The following is a 20,686-nucleotide window of genomic DNA, read 5'->3' as shown; positions in this document are numbered from 1 at the left end:
ATGGATTTTCCCGGCTCTTACTCTGTATATCAGCAGATTATTTTGTCATAAGCCTTAATTACACTGAAAATCAACTTGATGTCATATTAACGAGAAATTTTAAATATATTTACGCGTATTTTGTGTACGTAAAATTATACGATTAATTATTCAGGTAAAAGGTTTTTGCAATTAATTGAATTCACTGTTTATATATGAAGGACGTACAATAAAGTTAAAGTAACAGCTTGTAAATATCTCATAATCAGGGGCAGATAATCTCATAAACAGATCTTTATTGCTCTTTGCTCATGTCTCCCATGGACAAAATCGTTCCCTACTCCATGTAACGAACAATAATTTGAATATTATAGATCGAAGATCGAAGAATTAGTCACATCCCATATGACATCACATCAACAGCCTGTAAATTTCCCACGGCTGGGCTAAGACCTCCTCTCCCTTTGAGGAGAAGGATTGCAGTATTCCACCACGCTGACCCAATGCGGATTGGTGTATCTTTGACAGAAATTCACGACAAGACATTGTGACAGAATTTAGTTGAAATTAGTCACATGCAGGTTTTCAAACGACTTCAAAAAAGAGGAGGTTATCAATTCGTCTGTATTTTTTTATGTTTGTTACCTCATAACTACAGGATGGACCGATTTTTGTCACGATGTTTTCGGTTTGCTTGATACGTGTCATATATTTTCTAATGAGACGTTTATAAAAAATCAGCTGATAGTCCTACTTGTCCGGAGACATTTCCGCTTATACGGACCATAAAGATAACAATTTAATACAATCAGGAAATGGTCTATAACGTATACGCTTTTATTACTCGTATAAAATTATTTATTTTATATGTAATATAGTAAGATTCTACCGGTATATCCGAATGACATATTTTTATTGAAAACTTTAAGAAGACAAAGAACACATCTATTTACTCGTCTGATTTGAGTTTTTGTGAAATTTGAGTGATTATTTATGTATTTAAAATTAATATATAAACATATTACAGATATAATACAATCATATATCTGTATACAATTGTATTTTATCTGTTTTAGGCTAAGAGAGCAAAACGGCCATATCGCATTAGGTATTTCTGAAGGAAGGAGAAACTCGAGTAAAATAACAATACTTGGCTTTGACACGCTACCGTGTGTCTAGATTATGGAGATAGAGTAGAACAATCTTAGACTTACCTAATTAGAACATTTATAAATTAATACAATATGTAACGGGTGATAAATTGTAATATAATTTAAAATTATAATAATACATAAAATAAAATACGTGTATGTACTGATATTAATAAACAATTAGACTATTTGACTTATTCTGCAATGCCTAATTAAAAAAAATAGTAAACTTACATTCATAGAATTTAAACCAGTAAATGCAGCGCATTTTAGAAAATGTTTTAATTTATTATATATGTCGGCGGGAAACCGCGAATTTAAAAATGATTATTTTAATAATTTAAAACTGTTTCATTGTTGAATTAATAATTTATAGTGAATTTTGAAATGTTAAATTAGTCTGAAATATTTCAGTGTTTGTAAACAGCTGTTATGTTGAGTGAATAAGTTTACCCACCTATTTTTGTTATAAAAGATCAAGCGCCCGTCGGTAGCGACAGGCTTGGTCGAGCCGTCGGAGCGATCGGACCGTCTCATATTGGAATTAATCAGAGAAGATTATTTCCTGAGTTTTATTTCATACCACCGAAGACGGTTAAAGATCGAAACTCTGACACTGGTGACGTCAGCTACGCTGACGTCATGTTTTTTAAAAACGGGCTCGGGCATGCTTCTCCGTTATATACAATAATTTTTTATTGACATTGTACGATATCCGTTAACAAAATATAAATAAATATATATGAGACAACATCACATACATTACTCTGATCCCAATGTAAGTAGCTGAAGCACTTGTGTTATGGAAATCAGAAGTAACGACGGTACCACAAACACCCAGACCCAAGACAACATAGAAAACTAATGGTAATCTACATCGACTCGGCCGGGAATCGAACCCGGGACCTCAGAGTGGCGTACCCATGAAAACCGGTGTACACACGACTCGACCATGGAGGTCGTCAATACAAAAGGCTGACAAATCAGTTCTTTAATAGTAGGAGTGAAGATCATCCATTTATAAATTTAATTTAAAAAATTGGAAATATTATTCGTAGCCGATAAATCACAAAAAAATTGATTGTAACAAAAAACGTCTAGGTTATTCAATACGCCATATCAGAATAATACGTAACAATAATGGCCTCGAATATCGGCAAATATCGACCACACGTGTTACTCGTTCACATGAAATGGCTAAAATAAATTATAACATTCGATTCTATTCACTTCAAGGTCAATCGTTTTCCATTCAACTGAAGTAAGAGCGAGTGACTGTCATAAAATGATAAAACTAGTTTAACATTTGAATGACGTGATAAGGATGTCTTTATCTGCCTCATATACAATATTAGTTTGAAAAAATAATTTTCCATATATTTCTAGTCTATGATTTTTTTTTAATAATTCTGATTACTTTTCTTTAAATAAAAAATACCCTTATTTTTAGTAAAAGCATATATTTTAGTGTTGTTACCTCCATTCGATTTGTATTGAGATGGATATGAACTCAAGCACAAAAGATAAAGGTATTTATAAAAAAACGGTTGTACGTCTTAAAAATGAAAATAATAAATTCAGCAAGTGGTCCTATCATTAATGTTACTAATTTATTTCGAGTATCTTTCGGGATGATTAAAGAATCTTATCCCAAATGTATTCCATTAAATCCAAATACGTTCAGGAATTTTAAAGATATGGTGGATTATATAACCTCACTTACAAGAACCCTAAAACAATCACATCCTGAAGATGTTAAAAAAGATGTGTCCAGAACTATAAAACCGCCAACAATTGTGTTTGTAAAGATAGGGCTTTGTGCTAGCCCGTCTGGGTATTTACCACCCACTTATTAGTTATTCTTCCGTCACATAACAGTACTCAGCATTGTTGTGTTCCGGTTTGAAGGATGAGTGAGCCAGTGTAATTACAGGCACAAGGGACATAACATCTTAGTTCCCAAGGTTGGTGGCACATTGACGATGTAAAGAATAGTTAATATTTCTTACAGCGTCATTGTCTATGGGTGATGGTGACCTTACTACGACTTACCATGAGGGGGCCATATGCTCGTCCGCCAACCAATACCATAAAAAAAGATACTAGTTGTAATGTTGATTGCTACTTCTTAAGATCACGAGTCAATGCGGTCGCTTGATGTCCAAACATGAGAAATAGGTGTTTTTTCGCGGGATCGAGTGGTGCTTTAACAGCATAACGCTCTCTAACCCCTCATTTACATATACATGTAGCATATACATATATACCTACTTACTTCATTGCTTCTTCGTGTGTGTGTGTGTCTACTGCACACATAGAAGAAACATCACAAGCTTTATTTTTCATGATGTAATCCAAATTAATTTTTTGGTCTCATTTAATTCTTTTATTTCCTTATAGATGCTTTTTTGTATCTGTGCTCCGCGTTTTCGTGATTAGAGATTTAATAAAGAGTGTTGAGTCTAAAGTATTTCTTTTAATGTATAGTCTGGAAATACTTAGCATAGAAAGATCTTTATTACAAACGTTTCATATGTAAGAATTTCAGTATGCTTCGAAGAAAATTTTAATTAAAGACCTCGGTTTCTATAACTACAATATTCTTCTTAATGAAATGTAACAGTAAAGGTGGTTTTTGTTCACACGCTCTGAGAACCTATGTGAAAACTTGAATAAATTAATTCAGATTAAAAAAGAACCTAAATATATTACGTGCAGTCAACAATAACAACAACAACAGCCTGTAAATTCCCACTGCTGGGCTAAAGGCCTCCTCTTTGAGGTGAAGGTTTGGAACATATTCCACCACGCTCTTCCAATGCGGGTTGGTGGAATACACATGTGGTAGAATTTCTATGAAATTTGTCACATGAAGGTTTCCTCACGATGTTTTCCTTCACCGCTGAGCACGAGATGATTATAAAGACAAATTAAGCACATGAATGAGAGGTGCTTGCCTGGGTTTGAACCCGCAATCATCGATCAAGATGCACGCGTTCTAACCACTGGGCCATCTCGACTCTGCATCACATTTGCTTTACGTGTAGTCCGCTTAGCAAAATTTTCAGTTATGTAAAGGGCTTTGGTTAGTTTTATAATTTTAATAAAAAAGATAAATTCTAATAACAATTTGCCTTTGCTTTATAAATATATTTTTTAAAAAATAATCGAATGTATATATAAATAGCGTGAAATTAATACCTGTTGACTTCCAGGCAGGCAAACATGATACATTACACACACATATAATTGTGTTTTACTGATATGACTTAATTTTTTTAAATGTTGAAAAAGAGTAACTACTCATTTTCTTTGCCAGTCCTTCTCGGTTGAATCTACTTTGCGAACCGGTGGTAGCTTCACTTAATTGTTAAATGACGATTCAAAAGTGCTTGTAAAAGCCTACTTGAATAAGTTTGAATAAAATTTATTTGGAACCTACTTAGATTATTTTTAACTAAAAGACCTGTAATCATATTCCGACATAATTATTAACATTATAATTTAATATAATATCATGTGTCTAGTGTCAATTATGTACAAAAAAAAATATCCTATTCAATACCGTATGATGTTACAGCAAACATAGTCATGCAAGGATATTATGGACCCCACCTCTGCAAGAACCTCAACAAGATCCAAACATTTTGCTTATTTTGGGTATTTTAGACACTGGGTTATAAAGTAAAAGCCTGCAAATTTCCTTATGCTGAGATAAGGCCTCCTCTTCCAGTAAGGAGAGGGTTTGGAACATATTCCACCACGCTGTTCCAAAGCGGGTTGGTGAAATGCACATGTGGCAGAATTTCGATGAAATTAGTCACATGCAGGTTTCCTCACGATGTTTCCCTTCACCGTCGAGCACGAGATGAATTAAAACACAAATTAAGCACACACACACACACACACACATATATATACCATGCTACACAATATAAATATTCTAAATTGTAGACAGAATATGTGCTAAATATAATCTACATTTTCTAAGTTACAAAGACAATCGTATGAAATTAATTTTTGATCCGCTTCTATTTAATTAACCCTAGTATTTGTTTTACAAAGTATGTTTATATAAAATTGGCTAGAATTATATATTTTGTATGTGCAAGAATAAGGTAATTATTTTAGACGGTCTATTTACGGTTAATATAAAGTAAATATACTAATATAATACAACTAAAAGCGACGGTGAATAAAACTGTTGAAATTATGCTCCAATAGCGTTTCTTCGTACAAATGTTGACGTCACAACTAAGAAAAGTAATTAAATAGAGCATATCTGTTCTACTTAATGATATCCTTTGGTTACAGGGCACAAGTTTTCTCTAAATATTGTGCAGATGTCATGAGTAAGTCTTATTGCTTGCATTAAACAAACTCATGCTGTCGACTCTCATATGCTGTTTGTATAATGTTAATGATATAAGTTTGATATATTTTTAAATAATATTATACTGGTTTAAGTTTCATTAGATTCATCATTGTCTACCAAAGTTTTTGGACGACAACGGAGTTTAATTTTCCAGGTCAAAAACTGATACCAGATTTAGTATACATATATGTAGGTATATATAGTAAAGACATTGATGTACCGCATTGCTGTCGATTTTCAATGCGCGTATTTTTTTAAAGTATCCTATTGGCGAAATAAAGTTTAATAAGTAAAATTTTTATAAATAAAAAAAAACCGCCTTCAAAAATGAACCAAAAAGAAAAAAATAATCAGTTACATCCATATCCAATTTACGATTTTTTAATCACCTCTCAAAGTCGGTGCCAAAATTGCTAATATAGGTACATAATACATAATACATACATACAAACCTATAGTCTATTCCAATGGGAAGAGGAGAAAAGGTAAATAAACAACTTTGACCTTGAATTGATATGTCATTTGCGTTCGACTAGTGAGGTCAAAATAATTGAATGAATGGGTAATTAATGCTAAAGAACGATATATTTTTTTTTATTTTAAAAGTAATTTTCCGTTTAAACAAAGTCAGGTCGTAATAAAAAACTTCAGAGAATTCCGAATATGCATCCGTGCACATGATACGAAAGATGAGAGACGAATGTCTTAACATTGTATTATTTTCAAAACTATAAAATTGCTATGCACAAAACTGATCTACATTTCGAGATAAGAGATTATTTTTAAGTAAAATAATTCTTTTAACATTTTTGGCAAAAATATTATTTTTATGTAAAAACCTTACTGTATAAAAATAACTTTTTTATCTATCGTTAGGTAACTTTTTACGTTTCTGTTAAATAATTCATATTATATATTACAACCAATTAAATAAATATATTTAAAAAAATATATCTATAATGAATTTTAAAACTAAAATAATATATTTTTTATCTGTATAAATTCATTCGTCTACATTCGTTTAGCGAACATGCCTAGTTGAGGCCTCTATTTTTAATGTTCGTCATCGAGAAATGGCGTCTTGAATGTCGACAAAACTGTTTTCGTTACTTTGGAAGTGAAATTAAAGTGGATCTATGTATAAATAAAACTAATTATAACGGATGAATCGCGTATATTAATTATTTTTAAACATCCCGACGTTTCGAGCACTTTGCAGTGTTCGTGGTCACGGGTAGACTAAGATGACATTTGTCTATTTGAAGAACAAAGGAAATATTATTAACAACTACCGCCAACGATTTCTCAATTGATGTCTTGAGTAACGTTCCGGTTGCACGCAGAAGGCACTAACTGTATCTTTAGGTCTTGCAGTCTGTTGGATTTGGGATTTTAAATTTTTAATAAGTGGATCCCAGGTGTTAGAAAGTCTCCAACCATCTTCTCTATTGAAGTTCGGATGTTTTTGAATTTCAATAGCCTCGCGTATCATTCTAGGAATGAATCTGTGTTCTCTAGCGAGGATCTGTGGTTTATCAAATCGGATAAAATGGTTAGGTTTATCCAGAGCATGTTCACAGACTGCAGACTTAGAAGAACGCCTATTTTTGACATCTCCTATATGTTCCTTGACCCTGGTACCGATGCTTCTCTTTGTTTGGCCTATGTAAGATAAACCACACTCACATTCGAGTTTATATACTCCTGCAGTTTGTAAAGGGATATTACTCTTGATAGGTCTCAAGAACTGGCTCACTTTCTTATGAGGCTTGTAAATGGTTTTAATCGAAGCTCGCTTCAAGATGTTGCCAATCCTGTCTGTAACTCCTTTCACATATGGTAGAAATGCAGGTTGTCGCTCAACTGTGGGTGGCTTGATACGGCTTCTGCGATGCTGGCGAGGCACGGGCAGCTTGTTCTGGTGGAGTGCAAGCTTGACCTGACGTAGCTCGTCCTCTAGGTGTTCAGCATCGCAGAGATGGTGGGCTCTCTGAAACAAAGATTTGCCAACGGTAGCTAACTGACTAGGGTGGTGGTGCGAGTCACCATTGAGGTATTTGTTGGTGTGTGTGGGTTTCCTATAAACTGTGTGACTTAATGTATTATCAGGATTCTTGATAATAAGGATGTCAAGGAAAGCTAAAGAATTATTTGCCTCTAATTCCATAGTAAATTGAATGTTCTTATTTATAGAATTAAGATGTACTAAAAATGCAGATGTCAGATCACTAGGTAATATTGTGAAAGTGTCATCTACGTACCGTTTATAAAACCTAGGTGTTATTGGTCCAGAGCGAAGAGCCCTCTCCTCCAGGTCTTCCATGAATAAATCGGCGACCACGGGGGATACTGGAGAACCCATGGCTACCCCGTCGGAATGATGAATTCTATGTACAAGTTGACGGGGTAGCCATGGGTTCTCCAGTATCCCCCGTGGTCGCCGATTTATTCATGGAAGACCTGGAGGAGAGGGCTCTTCGCTCCGGACCAATAACACCTAGGTTTTATAAACGGTACGTAGATGACACTTTCACAATATTACCTAGTGATCTGACATCTGCATTTTTAGTACATCTTAATTCTATAAATAAGAACATTCAATTTACTATGGAATTAGAGGCAAATAATTCTTTAGCTTTCCTTGACATCCTTATTATCAAGAATCCTGATAATACATTAAGTCACACAGTTTATAGGAAACCCACACACACCAACAAATACCTCAATGGTGACTCGCACCACCACCCTAGTCAGTTAGCTACCGTTGGCAAATCTTTGTTTCAGAGAGCCCACCATCTCTGCGATGCTGAACACCTAGAGGACGAGCTACGTCAGGTCAAGCTTGCACTCCACCAGAACAAGCTGCCCGTGCCTCGCCAGCATCGCAGAAGCCGTATCAAGCCACCCACAGTTGAGCGACAACCTGCATTTCTACCATATGTGAAAGGAGTTACAGACAGGATTGGCAACATCTTGAAGCGAGCTTCGATTAAAACCATTTACAAGCCTCATAAGAAAGTGAGCCAGTTCTTGAGACCTATCAAGAGTAATATCCCTTTACAAACTGCAGGAGTATATAAACTCGAATGTGAGTGTGGTTTATCTTACATAGGCCAAACAAAGAGAAGCATCGGTACCAGGGTCAAGGAACATATAGGAGATGTCAAAAATAGGCGTTCTTCTAAGTCTGCAGTCTGTGAACATGCTCTGGATAAACCTAACCATTTTATCCGATTTGATAAACCACAGATCCTCGCTAGAGAACACAGATTCATTCCTAGAATGATACGCGAGGCTATTGAAATTCAAAAACATCCGAACTTCAATAGAGAAGATGGTTGGAGACTTTCTAACACCTGGGATCCACTTATTAAAAATTTAAAATCCCAAATCCAACAGACTGCAAGACCTAAAGATACAGTTAGTGCCTTCTGCGTGCAACCGGAACGTTACTCAAGACATCAATTGAGAAATCGTTGGCGGTAGTTGTTAATAATATTTCCTTTGTTCTTCAAATAGACAAATGTCATCTTAGTCTACCCGTGACCACGAACACTGCAAAGTGCTCGAAACGTCGGGATGTTTAAAAATAATTAATATACGCGATTCATCCGTTATAATTAGTTTTATTTAAATGTGTAATAATCGCGAAAATTTAAGACAACATTATGGATCTATGTAGTTTAGTGAAATATTGTTGTATTACAAATGAAGATATATTAATCAAGAACTGTTTGTAGTTAATCTTATAGTGGAATTATCAACAAAACACTTGTGATATTGAAAAATACGGTATGTTTTGAATGTCTCCTTTTGTCATTGGAATGGACTATAAATCTATTTATTGTATAGGTGACACCATTAGACAAACCTTACTATCGATACAAATTAAATGATTTCAATATAGGAATTTATTTACTTTGTTGGCACCGACTTCAAAAGGTGATTAAAAAATCGTAAATTGGATATGGATGTAACTGATTATTTTTTTCTTTTTAGTTCATTTTTGAAGGCGGTTTTTTTTTATTTATAAAAATTTATTTACTGCTTTTCAGTGTTGTTTTGTTATTTATAATTACAATTGGTAGTGTTTGTCATTCACTTTATTATACTCAGTAAGTACATTTCGGCTTTCGACTCTAAACATAACTCAACGCCGTTTCAATACGATGTGGACTGCAACTCAAATTAAGCGTTACCTAAGTTACAATAGCCTAATGTTAACTGCTCATCGCCAATTAGACAATACCATTTTTCCCGATGCAATGCCGTTAATCATTGAGGAGTTCTCCTGGTAGTCCACCATCAGCTAGACTTCATCATAGGCATGTTTACTAACATCATTTGCTTGACGACTATCTTAAAGAAATAGAACTAAACCCGTAAAATAGTTACTTACTAATAGGTTCTGATTACCAGTTGTGGTCTTCATCATCAGTTCTACTTCATCAAATGTCACTTTTCGTGAGCATATGACCAAGGCACTTTGAATAAAACCGAAATCACTATAGGTGTGCCTATAAAATTTGAGGAGTTCCCTCGATTTATCCAGGATCCCATCATCAGATCCTGATCTCCTGACAATGGGACTACTTGTAAAACATGCTCTTTCAAACAAAAAAAGAATTGTCAAAATCGGCCCAGCCATCTTCGAGTAATTCGGTAACATACATAAAAAAAAAGGCCCCGACGAATTGAGAACCTCCTCCTTTTTTTGAAGTCGGTTAAAAATCAATAAATATAAAGAGAGGCGACGGCATTACATTCGTTTATATAACACAAATAAAATTATCAAATAAACAAATATATGAAAAATTGACACGGAAAAACTAAGTGAAACACAATTAGGATAAACTAGGATACTTCACAAAACTTAAAACTGACAACGTCACTTATGTATAGATACGATTAGCTAGATATTTAAATATAGGTCTATAATAAAACTCCGCAGACATTTTTAATTTTGCCGTTTCGTAAATTCAAATCGTTTATAAAAAATACATTGGTAAAAAAGGCTTATTATTCGATATAAGATTTTATAGATGATAAAAAAGCGTGGAGTTAATACCTGTTGTCTTCTAAGCAGGATATATTAATTTAAATAATTGCATTTAACTAACTCGACTTTGTATTTTCTTAAACTTTTCGAGCCGGTGGTAGCTTCACTTAATTGTAAAATGACGATTCAAAAGTGCTTGTAAAAGCCTACTTGAATAAAGTTAATTTTGATTTGATTTGCATATTACAAGATTATATTAAAGGCATAAAAGAAAGGACTTAGTTTTTATTGTTGTCTATACATCCCTTATACATGTTATTACACTCTTACTCACCCTTCAACAGAACACAATTATACCTAATATTGGTTCTTGGGGGTACAATATATGGTGATGTATATCCACACAGTCTTGCACAAAGTCCTTTTTTTTTCGCTGGAAAAACGCTTCACGCGCTTCCCCCACGTGATGGAAAGTGGGGGGATGTGTGGGACTCCCCGGTTTCCTGGACGTCGAGTGCGCCCAGGTCCACCGGGTTTACCCATTAAAAAACCAGCGATACCTTTACCGTCTCTCGGCGGACGCCACGGGATCTCTTACGCATGCTACCGTGGCGCCCTGTCGGTTGGCCCGCCTGTGCGGGCCTCCAACACCTAGGGGGGATTCTCGGGGTAGTGAGACCCTCCCTGGTCCCTGCGGCGCCTATTGAGGTGGGGGAAGAAGGTGCGCGGAACGCCTTTTCCTCCTCCTCGGTCGTCTACGATGGAGCGGGTCTGCAGCGGCATCCTCTTCCCGCTCCCGCTCCGTGGCTTCCTTCTGCGACATCACGTTTTCGCAGAAGGAGCGCATCTCCGACCAACACGTCTCGCTGCCGAGCATTTCATTGACGATGCTCAACAGCGAGAGGTCTCCGTCCATAGACGCTGCCAAGGAGTGCCTCTAGGGCCCCCACGCGGCACGCACTCAGGGTGTGGTGGGCCATGTCGACTGGCGCACCACACTCGTGGCAGGAGGGTGACACCTCCCGCCGCGCTATTCCGTGCAGGTACTTACCGAAGCATCCGTGTCCGGTAAGTACCTGTGTCATCCTGAAGGTGAGCGTGCCCTTCTTCCTCGCGACCCAGCGACTCAAGTGGGGACGGATCGCCTCCACTGTCGCCAGGCCCGCCGTGGGTGAGTAGGAGGAGGACCTGGACCTCCTGCCATCGGGCGATCAGGGTTTGCTGGACTAGAGCCCTGATCCGCCCGACCTCCGCCGACCCTGGACGGTGATACTCGCCCCTCGTGGGGGTATAAATGGACCGTGGAATAGGAGGGCCTCCGTTTTGGTTATGGAGACCCTCAAGCCCAGCATTCCCATACGGTCCACGGTGAGAGCCGTTACGACTAGCACAAAGTCCTACCACAAAGTAAAATTAATGAAATTTATAACCTACGTATTTTAAATAAAAATATTTCATAGCTAGTACTGTCCTTCACTTCACGTATAAAAAACACAGTGTTATCACTTAGCTTGTTAGTCAGTTTTGATGAGCCTATAACCTTGCTCGTTTGTACTGGACACTGCAGTTCATCTTTTAACAAACACTATTTTTGTTCTGAAAATATTTTGACCTTGTGAAACTTGTTATATGGAAATTTAAAACGAATCATTCTCGAGATACTAAATCTTCATATATTTTTCACGCCACCCAACCGTACGTTGTATGTCGTTATTAAAAACATTAATAAAAAAAGATAATCTTCATGTAACCGTAATCGAAGTATGTTGAATTTTAAACTTCGATAAAATATGTCATATATCGTTTTTTTACACGACATGTTAAATTATATTTATTTTATACTGTTAATATTCATATTTTTAACCGACTTCAAAAAGGAGGAGGTTATCAATTCGTATGTATTTTGTTTCTTTGTTTTTTTTTTTATTTTATGTTTGTTACCTCATAACTTTTCATTGTGTGAACCGATTTAGAATTTTTTTTTTGTTTTAAAGGTAGAGCTTCCCATGTGGTCCAAATTTAATTTGATCCAGTTCTAATGATATCAAAACCATATAAGTTTCAAATTTGCATTATGCATGAGTGCAATAAATGAATGAGTAACTTAAAATCACGCCGACAAATTTTGATGAGTCTTTTTTTTATTAGAAAGGTTTCTTCAAGGGTTGTTCGCTGAATGTTTGGATAGATTATGATAATATGATCCAAAGTAACGGAACTCTTCAATTCTGAGGAGCACGTTAGCGATACTCGGCCGATTTTATATAGGTTATCTGGGTATTTGAGTCACCTTCCGTAACGTGACTATGTTCAAGTAATTCTCATAGATATGAATATGGTAATTAATGGAACTACTAAACGGCTCAAAGTGAGGGTGCGATATGTGGACTACTGTCTTTGATCAAATTTTTATGAGCTTACGTTCGTTACTAGGGACTGCATGGGAAGCACTAGTTTTCAGACAAAAAAATATATTAGAATAGGTTCACCCAGTAAAAAGTTATGAGGTAACAAACATATTAAAATACAAACGAATTGATAACCTCCTCTTTTTTAAAGTCGGTTGAAAAGAGTATAACTTTGTAACTACAGATATAAGGGGCATGATATCTTAGTCCCCAAGATTGGTAGCGCATTAGTATTTTAAGGAATTGTTAAAACTTTTCACGGCGCCTATATCTGTGAGCGATGGCGATCACTTATCATAGAGTGGGCTGTCCGCCTACCTATATCATAAAAAAAACCGCTGTTATCCGCAAATTTATAGTCGTAATACTGCTGTACTTAGAGATTGATAAAGCATGTTCATAAAAATAAATATATCCCTAACATTTATTTGAATTGAGAGGCGAGATAGCCCAGTGGTTAGAACGCGTGCATCTTAACCGATGATTTCGGGTTCAAAGCTAGGCAAGCACCCCTGATTCATGTGCTTAATTTGTCTTTATAATTCATCTCGTGCTTAGCGGTGAAGGAAAACATCGCGAGGAAACCTGCATGTGACAAATTTCATAGAAATTCTGCCACATGTGTATTCCAACTCGCATTGGAACAGCGTGGTGGAATATATTCCAAACCTTCTCTTCAAATGGAGAGGAGGCCTTTAGCCCAGCAGTGGGAATTTACAGACTGTTGTTGTTGTTGTAACATTTATTTACATTAAAACCTTAACGAATACATAAAAGAATAAAAGAACTAGTAGTTCAAATTGCCGTATAAACAACTAGTTATTGCCTGCGGCTTCGCTTGCGTTTTAAAGGGTTGTATTTCATGTGTTAGCCAATGTCCTTCCTCGGAGTTAAAATTTCATCAAATTCGGTTCATTAGTTTGGTAGTGAAAGAGCGACAAACATACATACAGACGTACTTTCACATTTATAATATTAGTTTAGATGAATAGTGGCAAGTATGCTAGCAGTATTTCCCCATTTAATCGTAATTCAAATCAAATCATATCTTCTTTAGATCTATAACGAGCATCAGACAATATAACAAGTAATGAGGTTTTATATTCAAATTAGTGACCTACACTACTAAAACTAATTTGAGTCAGATAAGTAACAAATCACTGAATATAAACTGTGTCCTATAAAGGCAGTATCACTTCAATCAAAGGTTATGTCAAGACAAATAAACAACTTTAACATTGAATTGACATGCTCTAATTGGTCGAGATCCTAAATAGTCTCTGTAGGGATATTCTGTAACAAGAAACTCGAATCTCACCGCAGAACACGATTGTTAATTGTCAGAATGTGGTATGTAACGTTGATAGTAGTAATTATAAGATATATCGAATTTAGTATATCATTGAAAGTCAGTTGTCAACATTACACAAGTGATAAAAGATGATGAAAGTTTTATGATTTATTTAGATAATCTTACTGCTGATATTAATAATGGATTCGATAGCAAAATTGCGTCTTGATTATCAATGGTTGTTGTTAAATCTTTAACTATGTATTTTTAAATGTTGATAAAGAGTAACTATTGACTTTCTTGCCGATTCTCTGAAGGATATGCATTTCGAACCGATGGTAGCTTCACTTAATAAAGTTTGTAAAATGACAATTCAAAAGTACTTATAAAAACTTCCTTTGTTAATATATTATACAAAAAGTTTAATTTTTTCACTTGCAACACAAAAAAATTCCCTCTACTCTTTCTTATTTATGTCAGAAGATATATCTGTCTCTCTTCTTTATAACTATATTTGATGATTTTTGACCAATAAATTACTAGAATGTTTCGCGCCATTTTGAATAATATCTTAAACAGAAAAGCGGCGACAGTGATTAAATTATTATATGTGAAAATTTGGTTATTAACAAAAGGAGTAAGTATTGTTTTGAATATTAAGTAAATAGTTATGTGATATGAATACAAGTTAATATACATACATATAATATAATACAAACCTGTACAATATATGGGGACCGCCATTCGCAAAATTTTATTGTTAAGCGGTCGACTCGATGAAATCCCACCCAAGTTTGCAAGGGAGATATACCCATCAAAGACATTTTATCAATAACTATTTGTAGTTAATAATATAACAGATCTATTGACAAATAGAATGGAATCAAAAAGTTTATTGATACTTATTCCTTCATAGGTATAAAACCTAGTCTATACCAATCAAAATCAAAATAAACTTTATTCATGTAGGCTTTTACAAACACTTTTGAATCGTCGTATCGTAATCGTAAAAAAATTTAAAGTCATGTTAGTTATACAATAATTTAAATTAATATATCCTGCTTGGATCAACGTTAAGTGTTGAACAGCTTCAAAAACTATTCGAAGAATGTAAAAGGTATCGATTGGTATACATATAGATAATGTATACGATAGATACATATACAGATATATTTTCTCTAAGTATATAATTGTATCTCATCAGTAATCTTTAAGAATTCAAAATATTGCATTAATATAATATCCGAATAATAGACTCAAGTACGTGCAAAATAAAACAGTTTTTAGCAAGCATGTATTCGCTTCCGCCCTCGGCTTTACCCACAGTTGAAGGTACCCTAAGTTCTATTTTGTACCCTTGGCAACGCGTATTGAAATGAGGATCGTCTGAATATTTAACACGTAAATTCGTAACAGACCCACTTACCATTTTATTTTTTTATTCTATTAAGTGAAAGACTTACAAAAAAAACTACGAATTTATTTTATCGTTTAATGGATTCGTATATTCAGTGGATACATACGCTTATTCTTATTAGGCAAAGCGTTAAAAGATACACTCAACTGCCTTTATGGTACTCGTGAGAGCAGTGAAATACGTTTGGCCGGTTTATATGTTAAATAAAGGCATTTATTCGTGCGATTTCAAAAATAATTACTGATATATTTCCGAAATAGAAATTATTTTCAGTAAACATGCTTTCTATTTTGCGCAAACGGTGTTTAAACCAATTTCACGTACACGTCATTTTTATTTAGAAATAATAATTTTTTATGCAAATATAATTTTAACTGTAGTATTATTTTATGCTCTACAGCTTTTTTTAAGTGTATGTATAGTACTAATAATAGATTCAAATAAATCCACATCCAACTTTCGAACTGAATTTAATGTAAAACTGTATCTTCGGATTTTTGTTTAATCATATTCTCAGTAAGGAATCGTTGCTTTTGAAAAAGTAATGTCTCGAGAATTATTTTAATCAATGGTATCGCTAACAAGAATCACATTCTGCGAAGTAATGGCAACGTATTCATGTATAGTACGTATTCTTGTATGAGACAAGCAGTATGGAATTAAATTCAATGTATTGCTAACACAAATTCCGAAAGTACTATACTTGTATATAGCTGTTGCCGAGAAAAACCAGCAAGAAAATCAGTAGTTCTCATTTCCAACATTTGGGATTTGTACATTGTGTTCCGTAAATACACTTATGTAATAGGTTGGGGAAAAAGTTTCTTCGTATTTTATATGAAAATTCAAAAAGTTTTTTTTATAGTTTATTTACATTTGACTAAAGTATGTAGGTGCCATTTTGTTCCATAACTTTTTGCCATCTTGTTGGTAGTGACATGATCCCATTGCTGTAAAAATTTTGGGGCTTCTGATCGAAAAACTGCGACAAGTGGTTTTGGCAGTCCTCTCGTGATGTTAACCTGACACTGCCTAAGGAATTCTGCAGAGACCGAAACAGATGAAAATCTGAAGGTGCAAGGTCAGGACTATACGGCGGATGCATTAATACCTCCCAGCCAAACTCTCGTAATTTTTGTTGAGTGGCTAAAGATGTGTGAGATCTAGCGTTGTCATGGTGAAAAACCACACCCCTTCTGTTGATCAATTCTGGCCGCTTTCTCTCAATTTCTTGCTTCAATCTCATCAATTGTTCGCAATACAGTTCTTCAATCGATGGTCCTGCCGGGCGGTAACAGCTCATACTGAATGATGCCCTTCCAATCCCACCATACACACAGCATTACCTTGTTGCGAGTTAATCCGGGTTTTGCCACAGTCTGTGAAGCTTGGCCGGCCTTTGACCACGATCTTTTTCGCACGTTCTTGTCGTATGTGATCCACTTTTCATCACCATTTATCAGCTTCTTCAAAAATGGTTCGGTTTCATTACGTCGTAATAAAGAATCACAAATGAGTACACGGTTCATTAGGTTTCTTTCAGTGAGTTCATGAGGCACCCATATATCGAGCTTTTTTGTGTACCCAGCTTTATTCAAATGAGTCAAAACCGTTTTGTGGTCAATTGCCAGTTCTTAAGCTACATCGTAACTACTAATATGCCGATCTTGCTCCACTTTTTCAAAAATGGCATCAATTTTGTCCGTAACAGGGCGACCAGAGCGAGATGCATCTTTGATATCAAAATTTTCGGCTTGAAAACGCTTAAACCAAACTTGCGCTACTCTCACAGATACTGCATTAGATCCATAAACATCACAAATTTTTTTCGCGGCTTGAGTTGCATTTTTACCTTTTTTATAGTCAAATTTTAAAATGTATCGAATTTCTTCTTTAGATTCACTCATTTTAACAACAACAAAAACAAATGAAAATCACAGAAATTCCTAATTTGAATTTGGAAGTGCCTTCTTTAAAATTAAAACTTTTTAATGATACCAAAACCAGCCAGATACAAATGGTATAGCCAAAGAGATTTTATTACAAGTTCATGCATACTATATGCGAAAAGACTTTTTCTCCAACCTAATATATCAATAAGTAAAAACAAGGTACGACACAACTTAGATGTAGAGTCAGCAGGTTCCGTAAAACCGATCACAAGCAAATTAAGTATGCTCTCCCAAATTATCAATATTTATTTCTTATGTGAATATGATCTTTACACAAACGTAATAACTTATAATATCATATGACCTAATATATTCGTCAATTTGATTAGTCGATTTACAGGCAGGATATATTAATTTAAATAATTGTATTAACTAATATGACTGTATTTTTTTAAATGTTGAAAAAGAGTGAGTAAGTAAAGTACTGAGTTTCTTGCCAGTTCTTCTCGGTAGAATTTATTTATTTATTTATTTAAACTTTATTGCACAACTATTTAACAAAAAATAAATTGAGCAAAAGGCGGGCTTAAAGCTATATAGCCTTATCTACCAGCCAACCTTAGCACATGCAAGAAAGAGCGTACAGTAGATGCATAAAGCCATCCTTATATTGAATTACATTACATACATATATATACACATATATATATAAACATACATACACTTACATAAATATATATATTATAAATATATACCTATAACATACAGTTAATAATATACTAATGATAAAGTAACAAAAGGTTAACAATAATACTAAAAGTACAGTGTAATAATAACAGCTTAAATAAAATAAAAGGGAACGAAACTAAGAAAGGCGATAAAAGCTAAGACTTATATTTCTTTAAGAGAAATTGTTTTACCCTACTTTTGAACAGATCTTTAGAGGACGTTTCTCTGATGACGACTGGTAATTCATTCCAAAGTCGTATAGCGTTAACAGTGAAAGAATTAGATACAAAACCAGATGTGTGAGGAGGAATAGAAAGAAGAAGGTTATGAGAAGAACGAAGATGCCTAACATGAGTATCGGAAAGAAAATTAAATTTGGACTTAAGATAAGAAGGAGCAAGTGGATTATAAACAAGAGAGTGTAGAATACATAGTATTCTTAAATGCCTACGATCTTTAATAGGTAGCCAATTAAGCATTAACCGATATGAAGAAATGTGCTCAAATTTACGGAGGCCATATATAAATCGTATGCAGGTGTTATGCAATCTTTCGAGTTTACTTAAAAGTGTTACATTAAGATCGGGGTAACATGCATCACCATAATCTATAATTGGTAACAACAGACAATTTGCCAGTTGGATTTTTGATTTAATAGGCAAAAAGTTTTTAAAGCGCATGATGGAGTGTAGCGTGGCATAAAACTTGCGCGAAACCTCATTAACTTGGTCAGACCATTTCAACGAGTTATCGATTAAAACACCCAAATCTTTAACCTTAGATGAAATAGGTATAACAGTGTTATTAAATAGTAAATCAGGTAAGGGTGGTAGGCTTTGAATTAAAGCTAACTGCCTAGGGCTCCCAATAATAATAGCTTGGCATTTTGATGGGTTAACACTAATTCCATAATTTTTTGACCAAGAGGCAATACGAGAGAGATCGTTATTAAGGGCGGAAATAGTGTCAACCAGGTGGTCTACGCTGCACTGTTTATAAAGCTGCAAGTCGTCGGCATAAAGATGGTACTGGCATGAAAGAATTGAGGAAATAGGGTTAATAAATAATGAAAATAGTAGTGGAGAAAGAATACCGCCTTGAGGAACACCAGCAGCAACATCGCACCAGTCCGATCTATCGGTTCCAACACAAGTTGCTTGCTTGCGTCCCCGAAGATAAGAAGAAAACCACTGGAGAGCGATGTCTGAGATGTTTATGCGAGATATAAGAGAGAGTAATAAGTCATGATCGACAGCATTAAACGCGTTACTAAAATCGATGAGTATGAGAATCGTCACAGTCTTGTTTTCCATACCCTCTCTAATATCCTCGGTAACTTTAATTAGTGCAGTAGTAGTGCTATGGCAATGGCGAAAACCAGACTGAAGTGGATTTAATAGGTCGCAGGACAACAGATATTCAGATAATTGAAAGTGGACAATGGATTCCAAAATTTTCGAGAGAAAAGGAAGGATGGAAATAGGACGATAATGGGAAGGCGTAGAGGGATTTGGAATCTTAGCTAGTGGTAGAACTAGGGCTTTTCGCCACAGTTCGGGAAAAGTACCAGTGCGTAAGGAAAAATTAATGATGTGGGTTATTAAAGGTAATAATGTTTCTAAAATGTGTAAAATCATCGTGCGACCTATCTCATCACATCCAATTGCTTTAGATTTAATTGCCATAATACGTTTCCGAACGTCAGCATCACTCACCAGGGTGAAAGAAAATGAAGTGTCCTTACATATTGGCAGGCAATGAATCTTTGAAAGAGTATCGAGTTTAATATTGTCATCGTAAACAGGAGGAGACTGGAAGTGGCGATTAAGACTATTAATGTCAATAGAAATATTGTTGGAAGAGTTGGAATTTTTGCCGATGCCAATAGACTTCAGAAATTTTAATGTGTCTGAAGGAGACGAGTTACAAATTTTATCAGAGATGTATCGGCGTTTATAAGTTCTGCACATCTGGTTACACCTATTTCTAGCAGCCTTATAGACAGACCAGTTAAGTTCTGTACGGTCAGACTTAAATTTACGAAATGCACGATCCCTTTTTGCCATGGCATTCCGGATATCACTGTTTATCCAAGGCGCAGACCCTCGGTTTTTTATTTACTTTCCGAACCGGTGGAAGCTTCACTTAATTGTTAAATGACGATTCAAAAGTGCTTGTAAGAGCCCACTTGAATAAAGTTTATTTTGATTTTGATTTGATTTCGTGTTGAACTGACGCGAGAATCTATAGCGACGAATAGCGTCGAATGGCGCGATAGGGAGCTATTTATATTGTTTGCATAAATCGGGAGTAATCGGTCTTATTGAATTTGCCGATGCTACATCTCAGTTGTGTCGTACTATTATATTATAAATTAAAAAAGACATTATAAATTATAAGTTTAAAAAAATCTCATGATAGGTAGAAAAAATGACCAAAAATAAC

General features: G+C 35.1%; 1 protein-coding gene across 1 annotated transcript in view; it reads right to left on the bottom strand.

Annotated features, from left to right (window-relative positions):
* Positions 1-20,686, bottom strand: part of LOC124529733 (guanylate cyclase 32E-like) — a 218,043-nt gene that overhangs the window by 71,687 nt on the left and 125,670 nt on the right. The window lies entirely within an intron of this gene.

The sequence above is a fragment of the Vanessa cardui genome, chromosome 5, assembly GCF_905220365.1.
Source record: "Vanessa cardui chromosome 5, ilVanCard2.1, whole genome shotgun sequence".
Classification (NCBI taxonomy): domain Eukaryota; kingdom Metazoa; phylum Arthropoda; class Insecta; order Lepidoptera; family Nymphalidae; genus Vanessa; species Vanessa cardui.
Note: the sequence above shows the minus strand (reverse complement) of the source record. Positions and strands in the feature narration are given on the sequence as shown.